Source organism: Euprymna scolopes, chromosome 28 (genome assembly GCF_053919585.1).
Source record: "Euprymna scolopes isolate OS-2025 chromosome 28, ASM5391958v1, whole genome shotgun sequence".
Taxonomy (NCBI): domain Eukaryota; kingdom Metazoa; phylum Mollusca; class Cephalopoda; order Sepiida; family Sepiolidae; genus Euprymna; species Euprymna scolopes.
Genome location: NC_136509.1, coordinates 27,331,253 through 27,350,937, shown reverse-complemented (window position 1 = coordinate 27,350,937; position 19,685 = coordinate 27,331,253). Strand labels below are relative to the sequence as shown.

Below are 19,685 nucleotides of genomic sequence, written 5' to 3'. Positions count from 1 at the left end.
ACAAATATTGATTGTTCTTCTGCGAATCAAACTGATGGGTAACCATACCAAAGCGTTTTGCTTTGAAAACATGATTGGTAAGGTGAAGAAAATCTTGGTTTTTGGGATGTAACTATATATATATATAGTCTTATTTGTAGCATTCCGAATGTCACTGGGTTTATATGATTCAGTAATCGTTCATATACCAATAAATTTCAAGCCAAAAAGAGATGAACTGTAAGCTGTAAGCCACAAAATTATTTCATAATTGAGCATTCATATATTGTTTTAACAAAAACTAAGACTTCAAAGAATGGGTTGATAGCAACAAATAGTGTATTTCATCGTTAGTTACAAGTGTTTCAAGACTATTCGGACAAATTCAAACATTATGTCGTTTGAAAATTTTCACAGGAACAGCCTTTCTTCAGACTTATTGAATCTATGCAAGAATGAGATATAGGACCCTTTAATCTGAGCATTTAGCGTGTAAATGTTGCTTCAGACTGAGCTTCTTAAAAGGATGTATCGATGAACATAAATGAAAAAAAAATTATTTGCCATCTGAGCAAATAATTTCTCTTAAAAAAAAAATTTTTTTTAAATGAACTAAGAAAAAAATTACAAAATAAAAAAAACACTAAGCTGTCGCCATTTTTTATTTCGATTTGTTGATTTTTTTTTTTTTAAAGAAAAATAAAGTTAACCTTATTAAAAACCGAATACAGGATACTTCATAAAGCTACAACCTTAATAATGGCAAAAGAGAAATAAATACCTAAATCTAAATGCAACATTAGACAAACTGAAAAGCTCTAATCAGAATCACATTTAAATAATTTCATGTGCTAGCCTCATTGAATCATCCATTTTTTTTTATATTTGAATTTTTGTATTATTTATTCCAGATTTGATCTTTTCCAAAAACAAAGACTCATTCGTTAAGGGAAACAGCATTTCTTAACTCCAAGAGAAAAATAAATTATAGCGAATTTAATTATCACTAAAAATAACAAAAATCAACATAAATTTAAAGCGATAAAAATAGCACAAAATTTTAACCAGGGTTCCATAGCATAGTGATATGTTCACATGATTCTATGGTTATGTGTTCAAACCCTAGTACAGGCAGCAGTGTTGATGAGCCATAGATATGGTGAAACACATGTTATTGGATAGCTATTTTATATATTTGCAGGTGTTGGGTCAGAGTTACCTGTCCTTGAATATAAATTTTCAGCATCAACAGAGAGGGTGCTTTTTAGCACAAGAGTTTATTTTATTTATTTATTACAAGAGGGTCATCACTTTTCAAGGCCCAAAGGCCACTCAAGGATAATGGTTAATGCGGGAATGATGGTCACGAGACAACAGCATAGCAATTGTTGTTGATGGAGATTGGGTAGAATTTGTTTATTGTTCTGCCCATGCATTAGAAATTCAGAACAAGACTTTCTGTTTCTAATGTGACTTTCAACACATACGTCATGTTCACTGTTGCCTTTCAGAGTATGCTTCACCTACTCTCATAAGCAAAGCCTGTGAGGTTATTTTATCCTGACAGAATCACTACTTTCAAATATTAGTCATAGAACCAAACAATTTCGTTGCCCATTTCCTCTGTATCAACCGCACCCCCCCCCCTACGCTTCATTAATTTAACCAATAACTCTAAGTCCAACCTGAACTCAGGTTTAGTGGTTTGGTTAATGAAGGGTACTTTTTTTAAGTTCATATTTAACTCGTTAATGTCTATTTTTGAAGAAATTTTAGATTCACTGTTTTCCCTTTTATGTAACTCTTTGAAAATAAAGATGACAAACAGTGTTAATCTAGTGTAAAATAGCTAATCTTACACATAACTTCACTTTTTATGAAAAATTCTACTGGATTATTTTCCATTAGTTTAAACTGACAATTCACTTGTGTCTACCCGCAGAAGCACTAGTGCTTTTTAATATGTTTAGTAATTAATTGTAAAAGTAACAAGTAATTAAGTAGTTACTAAATATAGTTTACGACTAAATCGTATTTCTTGAAATTATATAAAATAGCATTAGCTTTAATAAAGTGCCTACTAATTATATTCATGAATATCATCTTACTGAGGTAGGGGACATTCAAACCAGTAGGCCACATACTATGACAGAAATATGGGCCACATACAATAACGTCACACAGGGATCTTCATTCATTTCCACACAATGCTAGGTAAACCTGCTAGTATATCTCATTTATAAAGTTAAATTGTCGGATTTTCAAAGTAAGGCCTAGATAGCATTTAAGCTGATAAATCAAAATTTGCTTCTTATGAACCAAATTTTAAATTTGTTATTGTGATACTGTGATAATGGGCAATACAATAATGTACTTTGCTACAATTTATTTTTAAAATAATTATGCAGTGCGACAGGAACAAGTATTAATATGAAAGTTACGAAGAAACTATTTCTAATCTAGGCATAACAGACTGACAAAAAAAGCCATTTCAAAGTTTGGTATAACAGGCTGACAAAAAAAAAAGCCATTTCAAAGTTTGGTATAACAGGCTGACAAAAAAGCCATTTCAAAGTTTGGTATAACAGGCTGACAAAAAAGCCATTTCAAAGTTTGGTATAACAGGCTGACAAAAAAAAGCCATTTTAAAGTTTGGTATAACAGACTGACAAAAAAAGCCATTTCAAAGTTTGGTATAACAGACTGGCAAAAAAGCCATTTCACAGTTTGGTATAACAGACTGACAAAAAAAAGCCATTTCAAAGTTTGGTATAACAGACTGACAAAAAAAAGCCATTTCAAAGTTTGGTATAACAGACTGACAAAAAAAGCCATTTCAAAGTTTGGTATAACAGACTGACAAAAAATGCCATTTCACAGTTTGGTATAACAGACTGACAAAAAAGCCATTTCAAAGTTTGGTATAACAGACTGACAAAAAAGCCATTTCAAAGGTTGACATAACAGGCTGATAAAAATGTCATTTCAAAGGTTGACATAGCAGACTGACAAAAAAGTCATTTCAAAGTTTGGCATAATAGAGGAACGAAAATGCTATTTCACATTTAGGCATGACAGACTGATCAAAACGTTATTTCAAAATTAAATGTAGAAAATAACCAAACAATCGGAAAAAAAAAAAAACTCATACAAAGAAGCTTAGATATCAGCAAAAATCTTCCCACTATAATAAAAATCAAATAAAACATAATACGAGTAGGTGTTTATTGTAGATTTTTTTTTCCAAAGAAATCTGCAAAGAATAGAGTATAATTCGTGAGAGTATTGTAAAAAAGAAAAAAAAATATAAGCAAAGCATGGGTCTGACATCAACACTGCTTTCCAATTCAAGCAATGTCTGTTAGTAGTTAAATGATACGTTTAGATCAAATCAGTTTAATAACGATTAATCTTTATAAATTTAATAATAAAGGATGATACTGACCAACTGTATCTGAAAAGGAAAGATGGGTTGGCATAGAAGACTGCATGAATGACACAAAAAAGAACTAGAAAAATGCATAATGCAGAACACAGAAAAGCTCATAACTGCAGCAAGAGACACTGTAAAATTGAATAAGACAGAACGGAGAGGAAACGGATAAGATGAGAAAAAAATAGGAAGAATAACAGCTACACGGAGGATTTGTGAGGATGACAAAAGATGAGACCCATGGAAACACATGGACATGGCTACGAAAAGGAAATCTACAAGGTGAAATTGAATCTTTAATAACAGCTGCACAAGATAACGTAGTTAAAACAAACTATATATCAAAGCTAAAATCAATAAGACAAAAAAACAAATTCAAACTCTGGAGAAAGAGAAACAATAAACTACATAAGTGAATACAGCAAACTAGCCCCAAAACAGAATATAAAAATAGAGATACAAGGTGGGGAAGGCAGTACACTGGGAACTGTGCAAACAGCTTGAACATCCAGACAAGTTGATTTCCTCCCCAAATAAAACTTAGTACTGGTATCAAATCAAATAGTTGAGAAGGGTCAAGGGGGATGGAAAAAACCAAGGAGAGTAAACACCAACAAAACTTCCACTGGATGAGTGAGAAGAGGACTGGGACCTTGGTGAGGCTTACTGTCACTGAAATTCCAGTGATGATCACTGGTCATTGCCAGTGAGAGGTCAATGGAAAGCAGCTGTTGCAAAGATTTCAAATCCATAGGCCATCGAAAGAGGTAGAGAGTACTGGAAATCTGGGGAGACTTGTCATTCAGACTTCAGGGAATACCATTGGTTGTTGTTAGTGAGCAATCTCTGATGATGACCTGAGTGAGAACGCCTAGTGATTAACAATAATAATTATTTAAAAAAAAAAAAAAAAGGAAAAAAAAAAAGAAGCTTAGCCGTCTTAATCACGCCACATTTTTTTGATTTTGAAAAACTATGTGGCCAGTGAATAGATATAAAACCTCTCCACACCTATATTATGCATTCAATTCCTATCCCTCTTTTCACATCACAAACACCAGGTATTTCCATGTAATGCACTTGTTTTTAATCTAATTTCTTTAAATCAATCATCCCAAGTTTTTTTTTGTTTTTTTTTTTAAATGAAGACGAAATGTTGATGAACTCAAATAATTTGTTTCGTTTTTTATTTCCATTACACTGGAATATTTATATTACTTGCCTTAATCGGACTATTGTTCCTACCTTGAGTGTTATTTGTGCAACATTTCGGTCAGATTGTCCTTTAACCGCCTTCAGGCATGCTGGTTGTTGTTTGGAAAACAAACTAGTCCAATCAATATAAACATTCAGCCCTCGTCTAAAAAAATTCAGAACATTGAAATATCATTTACATATTCTTATCATAAACTTAGGTACATTTATATGTTTATATGTGTGCATGTATAGGGTTTACTCAAACTAATTAACAGATTATTATGAAATTTGGAACAAAGCAATTATTTGGCATAAGGTGTCATAATAGAGTATATTTACTTCATTTCTGTGCAAAGAGGGTAAAACGTAAGTGGGAGCCCCTAGTGGAAATTTAGATAACTCGAATTTTTAAGAAATTCTAGCAATAAGTATTAAGCATCAATTAATACCTATCCCCCAAATTTCAGTTTCTTTTGAATATTTTAATGGACACAGTCTCCCATTTGAAAGTTAAGCAAGATTCCATGAATGTAAATTTCTTTAAAAAAAAACCCTTACAATTAAGCTTTAAAAATTTTAGAATTTTTTTTTTTTTTAAATAAAAAATTTTATGTAATGAATTTTGATTATAATTAGAATAACAGGAATAAGAATTCTAGACATAAGGTTTATTATTAAGAAATCTAGATTTTAATTTTTGTAAGGGACCATAACCATGGTGTAAACTGTCCTCCTAAGAGGATTCATTTTTACCTGCTCTAATTCAATGATTTTTTTCTCTATTATTAATTACACGTTCTGTCATTGTCATATTCAGTTCAACACTTGTTTAACATGCTGGCATGTGTTGGACGGCTTTTTTGCTATTTGCTTTCTCATTTCCTCTCACCACTTCAAAGAGTTTTATTAGCAGGCAATTTTTTTACTTGCTAACTTTTGCGTGATGGGATGGATATATTTATTTGTATACAAATGCACTATTATAGTATTATCACCATCATATTCTATTCCACGCTTGTTTAATATGCTGGCATGTGTTGGACAGCTTCTAAAAATGAATTTCCCAATTAATCTATCTGACCACATCTTTATCCCTGTTTCTGTCAAATACGTCCTTATGAATTCATCCCAATTTTCTCCCTGGTCTTCGCCTATCAACTGATCCTGGATGCTCAACTGTTCTACATCTACTAACACAAGAAATCTCTGCTTTCATTTTGACTGAACGAACAAAGTCTCTATTCTATCATGTTTTTGTTTTGTTTTTTGCCCCCAAAAACGTTTACACTTTTTGCTGGTTGTATTAACAGTCAAATGATCTATGCTACAAAAACAATTTTGCTTTTTAAATACATTTCATTTTTATGGAAATCGCTCCAAACAAAACATGAAGCCACTTGATGTAAGGAGCTATAAAAAAATTGTATTTCATAGTTAAAAACTGGCCAACAATAAGTTTTAGACCCCAAAAATGTCAATTCTCCATCTTTGTCAATATAAAAAAGAAAAAAGATAAAAAAAGAAAAGAAAAAAGAAATGAAAAAATAAAAAATGAAGAAATAAAATAATGAAAAAATAAAAAAATAAAAAATTTATTTTTTATTTTTACATTTTTTTTCAAATGAAAAATAAAAAAATGAAAAAATAAAAATGAAAAAATAAAAAAATGAAAAAATGAAAAAATGAAAAAATGAAAAAATAAAAAAATGAAAAAATAAAAAAATGAAAAAATAAAAAATGAAAAAATGAAAAAATGAAAAAATAAAAAAATGAAAAAAATGAAAAAATAAAAAAATAAAAAAATAAAAAAATAAAAAAATTTTAAAAAAAATGAAAAAATAAAAAAAAAAATGAAAAAATAAAAAAAAATGAAAAAATAAAAAAAAAATGAAAAAATAAAAAAAATGAAAAAATAAAAAAATAATGAAAAAATAAAAAAATAATGAAAAAATAAAAAAAAATGAAAAAATAAAAAAAAATGAAAAAATAAAAAAGATTTAAAAAAAAAATGAAAAAAAAATCGCTCATGGAATGTGAGAACTAAAGAATAAAATGCTATTTAAAGTAAACTCAATGCCCACTTTCTGAGAGATCCACCTAACAAGAAATACAAAAAAATAAATAATGAAAACAACCATTTTGGTGCTTTAAAATACACTAGCATAGAAACTATTTGTGAATGATTCGGTGTATGCAATTAATTGAACACAAGTTGATTTTTTTTACTCATAAGAAATGGTAAATCGATTATCGACATCATTCTCAACAGTGTTAGAGAGTAAATGACCACAACAAATCTGACAGAATCTGAACTCTGTACTGAAAATTCCAAAGTCTTCAAGTGCAATCCATTAGACAACTCACACACACACTGAAAAAGTGATAACTTTGTAGATGACATCCGCTATGTTGGCCTCTTTCCAGTTTTAAGAGACAATAGATTACCTACCTGTGCAATCTGAACTCCATCTCTCTGGAATCAGCATTACTTAACTCCAATAGCCACAAGATATCTGACAGCTAGAAACAATGTCAGGAGAAACAAAGAAAGACTGGTGTTCCTATTTACTTGCCTCCCCACAAGGGCAGAGTTAGACACAAAGGTCGGTTTTGAATGTAGGGAAAATCCAGCTCCTCAGAAAGGGGAACTCTGGATAGGAACAAAAATAAAAATTGCCTCACTCTAGAAGGATTTCTTCTCCACTGATCGAGGTCGGAAAAAGTGAAGTGTAGTATCAGAACAGATACTTTTGTTCCTAGCCAAAAGGCCTGGTGTTAAGAGTTTTCCTTCTAAATTAAGACTTCAGAGGATAGATATTGTGGACTACAAAAATTCTAAATGAATATAGGAATAAACTGGTTATCATGCCTGCTTTTTATTTTATTATCATGATGTTAATAAAAAAAAAAAAAATGTATGTAGTTAAAACATATTATTTTTTTATGGTGTAAAATAGCTAACCCGGATCTAAATTCAAGTTCTATTTTTATGGTATGAGTTTGCTGATTAAGGAGGATAAATTGTAGACGCTGTTACGTGTATGAGTTTTGATAGTTGTTTCTGGAAAATATTTATAGCCCCCCACCCCACTTTTTTTTTTTTTAGCATTTATATGAACTATGTAGGATATTGAAATACTTTCAATGAATTTGTAATGTATTGAATTCTTCATTTAAATATTGTGGACTACAAATTCTGAATGCATATAGAAAGCAACTGATTATCATGTCTTATTTTGTTGCTATGGTGTTAATAAAATGTATGTAGTTATACGTGTGTGTGTTTGTGTGTGTGCGTCTTTTGTTCTGATAGTATGTGTTTGCTCATTAAAGGGATAAATTGTAGAAGTCGTTATGTAGTTTATGTTCAAGTTTATAATGAGTGCCGATTCAAGAAGTATTCTTCGCCGAGATTTATTTAAAATAAATTTAATCAGTTCAGCTTATTCAAAGTTAAAAGAATGCTCATGTTCTAATGCATAAGAGAATAGTGCATTCAGGGAATTGTTATTATTTTATTTTTTTATGTCTTATGTTTACTAAACCTTTTCTTTAGTTCCTGTTAAATTTCATCAGCATATACTTAACAATTATTGTATGGGACAGTATGTATACCTATATTAGAAGTGAAGGGTTTTTGAAAATGGGTTGTTGCTTTTAATATTTATTTTATAGTTTGTGGTGTAGTTTGTTTTGTTGAAATTCCTAGTTCATTTAGAGTGTTGCAAATTATTGTATTATTGATTTGAGTGGATAAAACAAGATGTCACATAAGTGTCAGATGTACAAGATTTTTTGTTTATTTCCTTATGTAATACCCCAAATACTTTATGTTAAACAAGCCACGCGTACATGTTCCCTCTCTGGTGCTGCATGTGAGATGACACCACCAAAAAAATAGTAAAGAAATGATGAATGTGAGAAGTGTGAAGGGTCATGGTTGAATAAGTGGTAAGACAAGTCCTCATTTCCTATCCAATGAACTTCACTCACAACACTGTGCCATTCTGTGCTTCACAGAAACTCATTGCAATCCCCTAGATCACACAACACCTCTTTTGAACCCTTCGGGACGCCCAATTCCAGAGTAAATGGATAACGGTGCAGTTTCAGGCCTTAACACATGTATATTTGAGTTGACCATCGTGAAAAACCACTATATAGTCAGACAAAGTTTTTGTTTAGAAATATGAAAAAAGAGTCACAACATGGGTCGTTTTTAGCATTAAAAGTTCCCGGGAACATGAACCAGAATTTTGCCAGGATCACCCATTCTGGATTTATATTAAGAACAATGGGCTTCATATTTTGGCCAAGTTTCAGAAAAATCTAATGGATGGATCAAAAGTTATGGTGCAAAATGTGTCATTTTTTGCCATTTTTAACCTCTTTTGAGCCCCTGGGGAGTCAATGTGAATTTTCGCAAAATTTCTTTTTTACTGTACACATCTATTTCATAAAATACAATTTGTGGCAAAATTTCAGAAAAAACTAATGGACGGTTATCTGGCAATCGTCCGGACTAACAGACGCCACTGAAAACACAGGTCCCTCTCCAATAAATCGAGAGACCAACATGAAGCATGTGGGGTATTGCAATATTTTCAGTGAATTTGTGATGCATTGAATTCTTCGTCTTGATACTGACTACAAATATTTTCCAAGAACAACAAGTAAAAATCATGTACGCCAGGCACATCTCTTATAAGGAGACTTCATTTACCTATCTGCGCCAATAATAATTCTCAACACACTAAACCAGGAATTCCAACAATACCAGCATCATAAACTATAAAACAAATATTAAAAGCAAAACAGTTTACAAAATCTGCCCTAACTCTAATGCAGATATGCTGGGCATATATATATATATATATATAATATGAAAATCAATTTGTTGAAATCAGAACACACCCAAGACCAGGCAGAAGGTCTTACACATAAAAAAGCTCGGTATTCTTTCAGAAGGAAATGTGAAACAATAATAAATAATTAAAAGAGGGGGCTTGAGATTTTACTGCAGTTTCATGATAAACCCGATTGTCAGAAACACATTGTCCCATATGTAGATATTTCAATCCAAGGTATTTTTTATTGTATACAATTGAATACAAGTTGCTATTTTACTATTATTGGAAGCTTTTACACCTTAAAAACTATTATAAAAGTTTTATTTTTAGTCTTCCGTTGAAAAATTATTTTGTCAGCAAGTCATTCAGTCTCCTGCAATCGTTGAACAAACTTGTTTTCTCAACCAAACAAAAGTCCTACGTTTTCAGGGATCATTAGTTGTTTACCAAGCGACACTGTTTCTGGGATTTATATATCAAATGGGCTTAAAGAATATGGATAGATTTTTTTTTTATCTAGGGACTTATTAGGATATATCAAGCTCAATTTTTGAGGGTGAAACATAACACAAAGATGAAATAAATATGTGTAAAATGTAAATAAATATAGGTATATGTAAATTTATCAGTTCAATAAGGGAAAACGTGCCTAGGTAAAGAGTGTTTATAACAACACTTTCCATATGATGTTTTTCCTTATTGAACTGGCAAATAAATTCATATATACCCATATTTTATTGTTTTAACACACACACTGAATGATTGCATCCCAATAACCAAAGAAAAGAATTAGCCCACAATCATAATTATTGTTTATTTTTATATATTTTAGGGAATATAAACCCAGGAATAATACATATCTTTAATTTTATAGAGGGAATTAGACCTGGAGTATAAAGAGCAAAGTTTATTTTAATGTGTCAATACTTTAAAATAATCTTGCTCATAATATTGTGGATATATAATAAGCTCAATACGTATATTTCGCTTAGAGCTATATCAGTATTGATTATAAAAGATTAATAATTATAAATTATGAATCAGTTTCAACAGGAAAAACAAACAAAATAAACTTGAGTGTACCATCGTTTCGGAAATGATATTCATTTTATTTGGTCGACAATATAAAAGATTATCAAATTGACTATTGCTATTGAATGGAAAATGCGCCAAAAAGCTTTAACGAAGCAATTAATTCAGAACATTGTGATGAATGGAAAATTGCCATGAAAAAGAAATAGATGCTTCAACCGAAAATGATACCTATACGGTAGTGCCTCTCCCAAAAGATAAACACGTTATTTCTACAAGATGGGTCTTTACAAAAAAGAGTACAGCATCAGGTGTAGAACAGTACAAAGCTAGATTTTTTGCTAAAAGATACTCTCAGATTTACAGTATAGAATATTTTTCTACATTTTCACCAACCACAAACCTAATGACAATCAGAATTTTACTGCAAATCGCATCGCAATATGACCTAAACAGCCATCAAATGGACGTAAAAAATGCTTATTTGAATGCCCCAATAGACTGTGAAATTTATATTACCCCTCCAGAGGGATTTATAATGAAAAATAAAAACAGCGTGTGGCGACTTAACAAGTCATTATATAGTCTAAAGCAGAGTGCTCAGTGTTAGAATATAGTATTTCATGAATATATTATTAAACAACAATTTAGACAATGCGCTGCAGACCCCTATTTATATACCCAACACAAAGACAATAAACTACTGATTTTGTTCTACACAAGTCCTGAGAGGTGACTGGTTTGCAGTAGACAGAACAGTTTCTGATGGTTCATTGTTCCACACAAGTCCTAAGAGTTGACTGGTTTGCAGTAGACAGTTCCACAGAGCAAAAGATTCTTACCGTGTCAAGACGGAAAAAACATATGCAAAATTGCTACAGAAAAGGTTTAATATTTATGGAGCAATTCTGGTTTCTGATTGGTTGGTAGCAGAATGTGAATTAATTCGATTCGTCAGTTCCTAGCAGCATCGTCTATAAATAGAATCGCTCGACTGTGTAAGATCATACCCCATTACAGATAAAAAAATATTGTAACAATTGACAATAATTCTTGAGAATAATTGTATTCGATTATTCATCTCCTTATCAGCACAACCATTCGAGCCCAAAACACGGAAGCATGCACTCAAAATTTTACAGAACAACTTGAAACAAATTTCCTAATGAATCTCAATAAGGACCATCGATCTAACTTACTAGAAAATGCTAGTTTTATTTTGGTGTCTTGACCCCCCCACTCTTTTGTGCTGATGAGGAGATGAATATTTGAACACAATTATTTTCAAGTGAAAATAAAATGAATATCATTTCCGAAACGATCGTACACTCAAATTGATTTTGTTTGTTTTTCCTGTTGAAACTGATTCATAATTTATAATTATCAATCTTTAAAATCTCTCTCTCTCTCTCATATATATATATATATATATATATATATATATATATATATATATATCGGGCTGAATGTACAGGTCAACTAGAAACAAATACGGAGATAACTGGAGAGTATATACAGCGCCTAGAATTCCCAAATGGTCACCCATCGGGTATTAACCAGGCTCAATGTTGCTTAACTTTGGTGATCTGACGCGAACCGGTGTGTTGATGCGATTATGCCATATATATATATATATATATCGATTTCATCGATTTAACATCATTTATGCTTCCACCTCAGATGACATTTATGTTTTGCAAAAGACTTACAAACAAGACCACATGTACAAGTGCAAGTGTGTGGATTCAGTGATGCGGTCAATGGTATGGCTGCTGACCATTTAGCACTTTCCCTCTTTTAACACAGAGGATTCAGACTGTTAGAATGAAAACAGCGAAGACCCTCAAAACAAAGTATATATATATATATATATATATATATATATATATATATATATATATATATATATATATGAATGTACACATACTAGAATACTCGTCCAGAGACGAGCAAAATTAATTCTGGAAAAAGGTGCAATTTCTATGTTCCCCTTGTACAAATTAAAATCAAGATATATATATATATATAGTATCTTTATTCTAATTTTAATCAAAATCCAGTACATAATTTTTTTTTTCTAGAAACCATTGAAAATTTAAGGCCCAAGCTTAAAGATCTTAAGAAATTGATATTTAGGAAATCTTTACTGATGGTTAATGACTATGGATGAAATTCAATGCAAATCTGAAATATTTTAATTTTCAAATAGATGGCTGTGCCCATATCATGCCGCCTAGAACTTATTTAAAATATTCCAAAGAAACAGAAATTTAGGGAATATTTATTGGATTCTAGTATAAAAATTGGACGTATCTCAATTTTTACAAATGGTTTCTACCCACTTTAGATAAAGCTACATTAAACTAAATATATAGCTCACATTGCCACCCTTTATGCTACAAGCCGCCTTCCAAAATTCATAATGATCGGTTAATTAGCATACTAGTGAATCCTGTACAAACGAATATAAATACATGCAAAAACGTTATTATCGATATTCAATATCATTTAATACAATATTGACTAAAGTTTAATAAAAACTAAATACATACTTATTCGTTCCCATGAAGAAAAGAAAATTAATTACTTCAAAATCGATTATAAGAATAAGCATAATTTGGTGCTATATATATATATATATATATATATATATATATATATATATATATATATGAGCACTTTCAGTTGAATTAAAAAGTCGGCCAATTTAGCTCTTATGCGTAGATCATCGTATAACGATTTGATCACTGTCTGTCTGACGTAATGAACATTTAAATTAAAATGTTTAAAATTCAACGCTATTTCACACGGTTAATAGTAGCCGAATGGATACGGTCTCCGCTAATCGAGCCAGAGATGTCTCGTGTCGCGGGGTTCGAATCGTTCGACTGGTAGTAATCGTGACACCCTGCACTGAAGAATCCCGAAAGGATGAAACACTAGTGTCTGTAGGTATTTAATTATTATAGTAAAAAAATAATTATATATATATATATATATATATATATATATTACAAGGAAAACACTATTTATCAAGGCCTGAAGGTCACTCTAAAATGATAAGGGTTAACGAATTTAAAGTAGTAGTGTTGTAATTATTAATAGCATAGATAGAGTAGAATTTGGAATATTTAAGGGTATGTAAAAGGCAATTTGTGTTTGTGTATAGGGGTGTGAGGTGTATAGGGGTGGTATGCGCTTTTGCGGGTATATGCGTATGTCCAGGTGTGAGAAGGATTATGCATGTGTATGTGTGAGAGTGGGTGGGTGAGGGGGGGGCGAGAGTGTGTGGGTGCATGTTTTGTGTGTGGTGGGGGTGTATGTGTGTGTAGTGATAGTGTGTGTGTGTTTGTTCCTTATGGACTCCTAAACGGCTGGGCTGATTTTTAAAAAATAAAATTTCATACAAATGTACTTTATATGTCTGGGAGTGTTCTTAGATAGTTTTTGTATTGGAATGTCTCAGATAAGTATAAAAAATTGATAATCAAACAAATCTGATAAAAAAAGGAACAGTCCGATTTTGACCAAAGTTAACACTCTTATACAGCCTAGTATCACAATTGCATTTGAGAAGTTTTATCACTGCACAAGCAGAAGCGCCAGAAGACAGAGGCGCATTTGAAATGAATGTTTCTGTTTAGAGCACAATTGAAATGATACTGAAGTTTTGCATTTTACTTTAATTTTTTTTTTAATTACATTTTCACCCCAAACAAGGCACATTGTCACTTTGATGTAGGGGGCTACTATCAGGGACATGAGCTACTGGGATACTATGTAGGGAGTTGGGCAGCCAGATGTCGGTTCACATTACACTTGAACTTCTGCATGTCAGTACAGTTGGGGAAGCAGGGACCCGGAAGGGAATTCCAAAGTCTAGTGGTTCTGGGGAAGAAACTACTGGAGTAGAAAGCTCTCTTATGTCTAGGGATCTCTACTGTGTAGGGGTGGGATTTAGCTGCTTGTCAGGTTTGTCAAGGGTATTTACGCCATGGGGGCACAAGTGCTTGCAGTTCATCAGAGCATTCACCATTAAAATACTTGTAGAACAGGCAGAGGGATGCAATATTTCGTCGGTGGGACAGAGGCTGAAGCTTAGATGGCAGTTCAGGACCTATCAGGTTGGAGACTCTCTTTTGGAGCTTGCCCAGGAGCGAGAGACTAGTAGCAGATACACCAGCCCAAAATTGAAAACAATACTCCATACATGGGCGAATGGTGGCCTTATAGAGGTACAGGATACTTTCGGGCGTTAGTAGCTTTCTAGCACGGTAGAGAGAGCTTACCTTCCTCGCAGCGGTCCTGGCAATGCTCTCAATGTAATTGTTCCAACTCATGTTTCCTGTGAACGTTAGGCCAAAGTTTATCAAATCAAAAGTAGGTTCTCTACAGTGCAATGCAGATTACAATGTATCGGAGATAAAATCACTGCATGGAAGTAGGTGACATTTTCTCTCAGTGCACTATGGTATGTTCCCAACTAGAGTAGAAAATCAGTCGATTTGGTTGAAAAAAAAAAAAAATGGGCAATTTCACTGATTTCGATGACAATAAAAGTATTGGAAACGTAGAACATTCATTTCCATTCAATCCTGAGCAACGTCAGGTCTCACTCCTAGTATAGATATATTATGATACATGTATATACCGGGGGTTGTTATAAATGTAAGACCTATTTTTAACTCAAGAACTAAAACGTTAAACAGCTATGAAGATGGGAGTGGTACCATTAAAAGTGGTACCAGAATTTATTTTTCTACGTAGTTACCATCATTCTCTATGCATTTTTGTCAGCTTTTTTTTTATGCCATAGTCATAAAAATGCAGAACTTGCTTTGTCACTCACATCTGTCACTAATTTGAAATCAACGAACCAATCTTTTAAGTGTGCCGACATCAACTGCATCAGCTCCATAAACATTCAACAGGCTCCGATAAATTTTGGTTGGTTCGATTATTTCTACATGGAGCAATTCAATGACACATCTGTGCTTCTGACGCATGTCCATGACACGAGTTGCTTCCTAAGAATCTCATACCGTCAATATCTGCAATAGAGAGTTGAAACTTTCAGGTCATGAATGCATAAGTTCAGCCATCATAACAATGCAATTTGCAATACTCTCTGATCTATTCAGGTGGAATAAAAAATAGGAGATTACTTTTGGAACGTCCTTCGTAGTGTAGTTTTAGTAGTATAGAAAATAAGCTTATGTCAAGTAAGCTACATGGATACATTTGTGTTCCATTCTGAGCGGAAATTATCAGGCTGACAATCGAAAGCAAAACATAATTTGTTTAAACTTATTCTCGTGGAGAGCTGCGTACTTCAAGATATAGTTTGATACTTTTCCTTAACACTGTAACGCAATATTGCCCATAAGTATATTATTACAACCGACCTAAAAAAAAAATTTGAGTTATGATCTCAACTTGATGCACTTGCCACAGGGAAGAGCTGACACAACAGAACTGTGGAGATTATATATATATATATATATATAGTGTTATAATGGAATAAATCCAGAGGAAATCCGGGTATGAGAGCTCAATGTGGTAAACAGAGCAATAAGATAAAAATTATAACACGGAAATTACATAATTGTCGATGCAATAATTTATTTCAACCTTATGGTATTTTCAAGCATCTAAATCAGACAATTACATTTTTGATACTGATAGAGTATCAAAAATGTAATTGTCTGATTTAGATGCTTGAAAATACCATAAGGTTGAAATAAATTATTGCATCGACAATTATGTAATTTCCGTGTTATAATTTTTATCTTTTTTATTTTTATATATATATATATATATATATATATACATAAACTGCTTATACACACCCATAACTGCTTATAGATACTGTTTCATGCATACGCAATCATCAGTAACTATATATATAAGCAGTTTATGTTATATATATATATAAACATAAACTGCTTATACACACCCATATATATATATATATATATATATATATATATATATATATGAAGAAATATACTTTATTTCCTTATAATATGTAACAATCCTTATTTAAGAAGCTCAATGTAATATATATATATATATATATATATATGTGTGTGTGTGTGTGTGTGTGTGAGAAATGCTTCACCGTAGATATCTGAATTCGTTTGTCATTATCGTCCAAACAATAATAAACAAAATTGTATAGATATAGAATATATTCCTCTACTTTAGCGATGGTTCAGATCTTGATAAATTCAGCTACGCTGATGAACAGTGTTCGAGCATATATATATATATATATATATATATATATATATATATATATATATATATATTTACATGGGGGTCACCACTTATCAAGGCCCGAAGCCCACTCAGGGATAAGGGTTATTGCGTGTACAGTAATCAATGAGATAGTATTGTAGTAATCATTAGTATTGAAAGTTTGATAGAGTGTCTTACTTAAGGGGGCGGTTTGTCAGGAGTTTGTTTATGTTGGACTTGAAGACATCCAAGTTTAGTCAGGTGGGAAACAGGCAAGCAGCAGAGAGTTCCACTGGCGTGCAGTTCTAAGAAAGAAGCTTTGCTCATGGAATCTACGTTTGGATTTAGGCACAGATAAAGAGTGGGGAAAATTATTGACAGTAGTTTCAGCCAGACGGGTGTTTATCGTGAAAGATTGGCGAGGGGGGACGAGAGATTGAAGCGCATATATATATATATATATATATATATATATATATATATATATATATATATATACAGAGAGAGAGAGGGAGGGAGGGGGTAAAATCTTGAGATATGTAGTTTAGACATAGAAATAACTTAAAGCGAGTTCCCGATCTTTAAAATCCAACAACACAACACTCATCAAACATGGAAAATTCGGTGTATATTACACTGGAAGAGGCGCCCGGTGTTGCCTGGGAATTAAAATGGTGTTGATATAGTAGAAAATAAAAGTAAAACTTGTGTTAATTTATATACCCCCACCCTCAAAAAAAAAAAAAAAAAAAAAAAAAAAAAAAAAGTTTAGACACGTGGTAGGGTTTTAATGTGAAGGAAAACCCCAGCTTCTCCAAGCAGAGCCAACTCTAGAGTGGGATAAATTTGTAAATGGCCTCATTCGAAAAGGAGTTCTCTGAATGAGGGCAGATACATTTTAATTCTACCCTGAATGTTAAGTACAGAACATGTGATATATAAATTTGGTATTTGAAAACAAAAAGAGGGGGGGGGGCATCCATTTTAAAATACTCCATTATTCTTTTAAATAGATATTATCGCAAATCACCCCCCCCCCAAATGTTCAGATTAAACGGTAATTCCCATTATTTCTTGTAAAATGTAAAACCGTAGCCTAGAAAAGGGGTCAAATTTTTGTGTAGAGCTTTGTTATAAAATAAAACGAACGTAGTCTTTGTTTTCTAGATGACCGGCGCGAACGTAGACCCAACAATATCAATAGAAAATCGCCTGATACCACTACACGATTCCTCACAAAATGTTATCCGAGGATAGTTGTTGGATTTTATGATAGGCCTTCGTTTACATCTGCATCCTCAGAAATACGGAGTCACCACATTTATAGCATGAGATTATTATATGTGCCCACCCCCTAAAAATGCAACGAACACATTACTGACTTAAGTTCAAAAAAGAAAAATAAGGAGGGGGGGATAAATTCCTATAACATTCTTTCGTCTTTAGACGAAAAATGCCCTGCACCTCAGAACACGTGCACGCATTTTTAACATACAAGCAAGCAGTAAAATCCTTCTCTCTCATGAAAATCGAAACAGCCTAATCAAGACAGCAGACATGCTCAATATCTTTTCAAGTAAAGCTTTAAGACAATGGTAAATGAGGCATATCTTAAGCGTTTACTGCAGTTTCATGTATTATCCAGTTATACAAAAATGTATCAGCAGAACCCGGAACGTTTTTCTAATGGTCTGAATTTTATTGATACAATTCGGATGAGCCATGAAACTCTTGTGAAGGGTTAAGGGTTAAGATATTCCATCGTTGTAATTATATATATATATATATATATATATATATATATATATATATATATATATATATATATATATATATATATGCGCGTTCATGTAAGCGAGAAAACACAGGTTTGTCGGGATTAAATGAGAAACACGCCCAGCCCATGATATATTACATTTTTTTTTTTTTAATATTTTATAAAATTCAATTTTGAGGGTGGGTTCCAAGAATATATTTCAGCATCGATTACGTTTCTGTCTTTAAAATTTACTTTGAGGCACACCCAACGTTTCCCTGAAATCCATGCGAACCCTTATGCATTCCTGTTTTAAGCCTTAAACCTTTTTATAACATTTTTTTTTTTTTTAAATTTCTATAATTTAAAAAAATAAATTTCTTTTAATGATATCTGGTCCTAATTAAATATACTTATCCATATATCCTGGGTGATGTAATTTCAGAATACATAGAATTATAGAGCCCCCCCCCCTCTCACCTCACAAAAAAATAAATAAATAAAATTAAAAAAATTAGGAGTTCGTAAATAAACAGAGTAATTTAATATATATTTCCCCGACGGTATGAAACGTGGAAAATTCTGTGTAACTTGTCATATTTTCATAAGTTACTACCTAGCTCTATGTGGAGAAAGGGTACAATAAAAAAAAATTGTTTCAGTCGTGAAGGACTGTTACTCCACCGAAAGAGAACAAGAAATGGAAGTGCACTGCAGCATCTGAAGAACAGATACTACACTTTGATCTTGGCAAAAAAAAAAAAATCGTTTCCTAGGGCCACTACTATATATATATAGTAGTGGCCCTAGGATACGATATATTTTTTTTCCATGTTACGATGTGGAATACGATGTTTTTTCCGACACTTAGTTGCGGTATTTGCCTCACCTTACGGTGTTATTTATAATGTTATTTGATTGTATACATGTGTATTACTGTACTTAGTGTTACTAGTTTTTAATACCGTATCCCGGGGTTCTACTGTATTACATTTCATTTGACACTAGTGTCTATTGAAATGAAACAAATCTATACGCTCTTGCACAAGTAATTGAGCACTGATTTTCTCTAGCACGAAATTATACATACATATGTAGGATAGATACAAGACAAAAATGCACTTATATTCCATAAACTGTGAGATATTTCATCTCACATACACATAAATATATAACACACACAAGCAGGCAAGCGTTA

General features: G+C 32.2%; 1 protein-coding gene across 13 annotated transcripts in view; it reads right to left on the bottom strand.

Moving 5' to 3' along the window:
• LOC145249540 (uncharacterized) overlaps positions 1-19,685 on the bottom strand; it is a 917,547-nt gene that overhangs the window by 838,549 nt on the left and 59,313 nt on the right. The window lies entirely within an intron of this gene.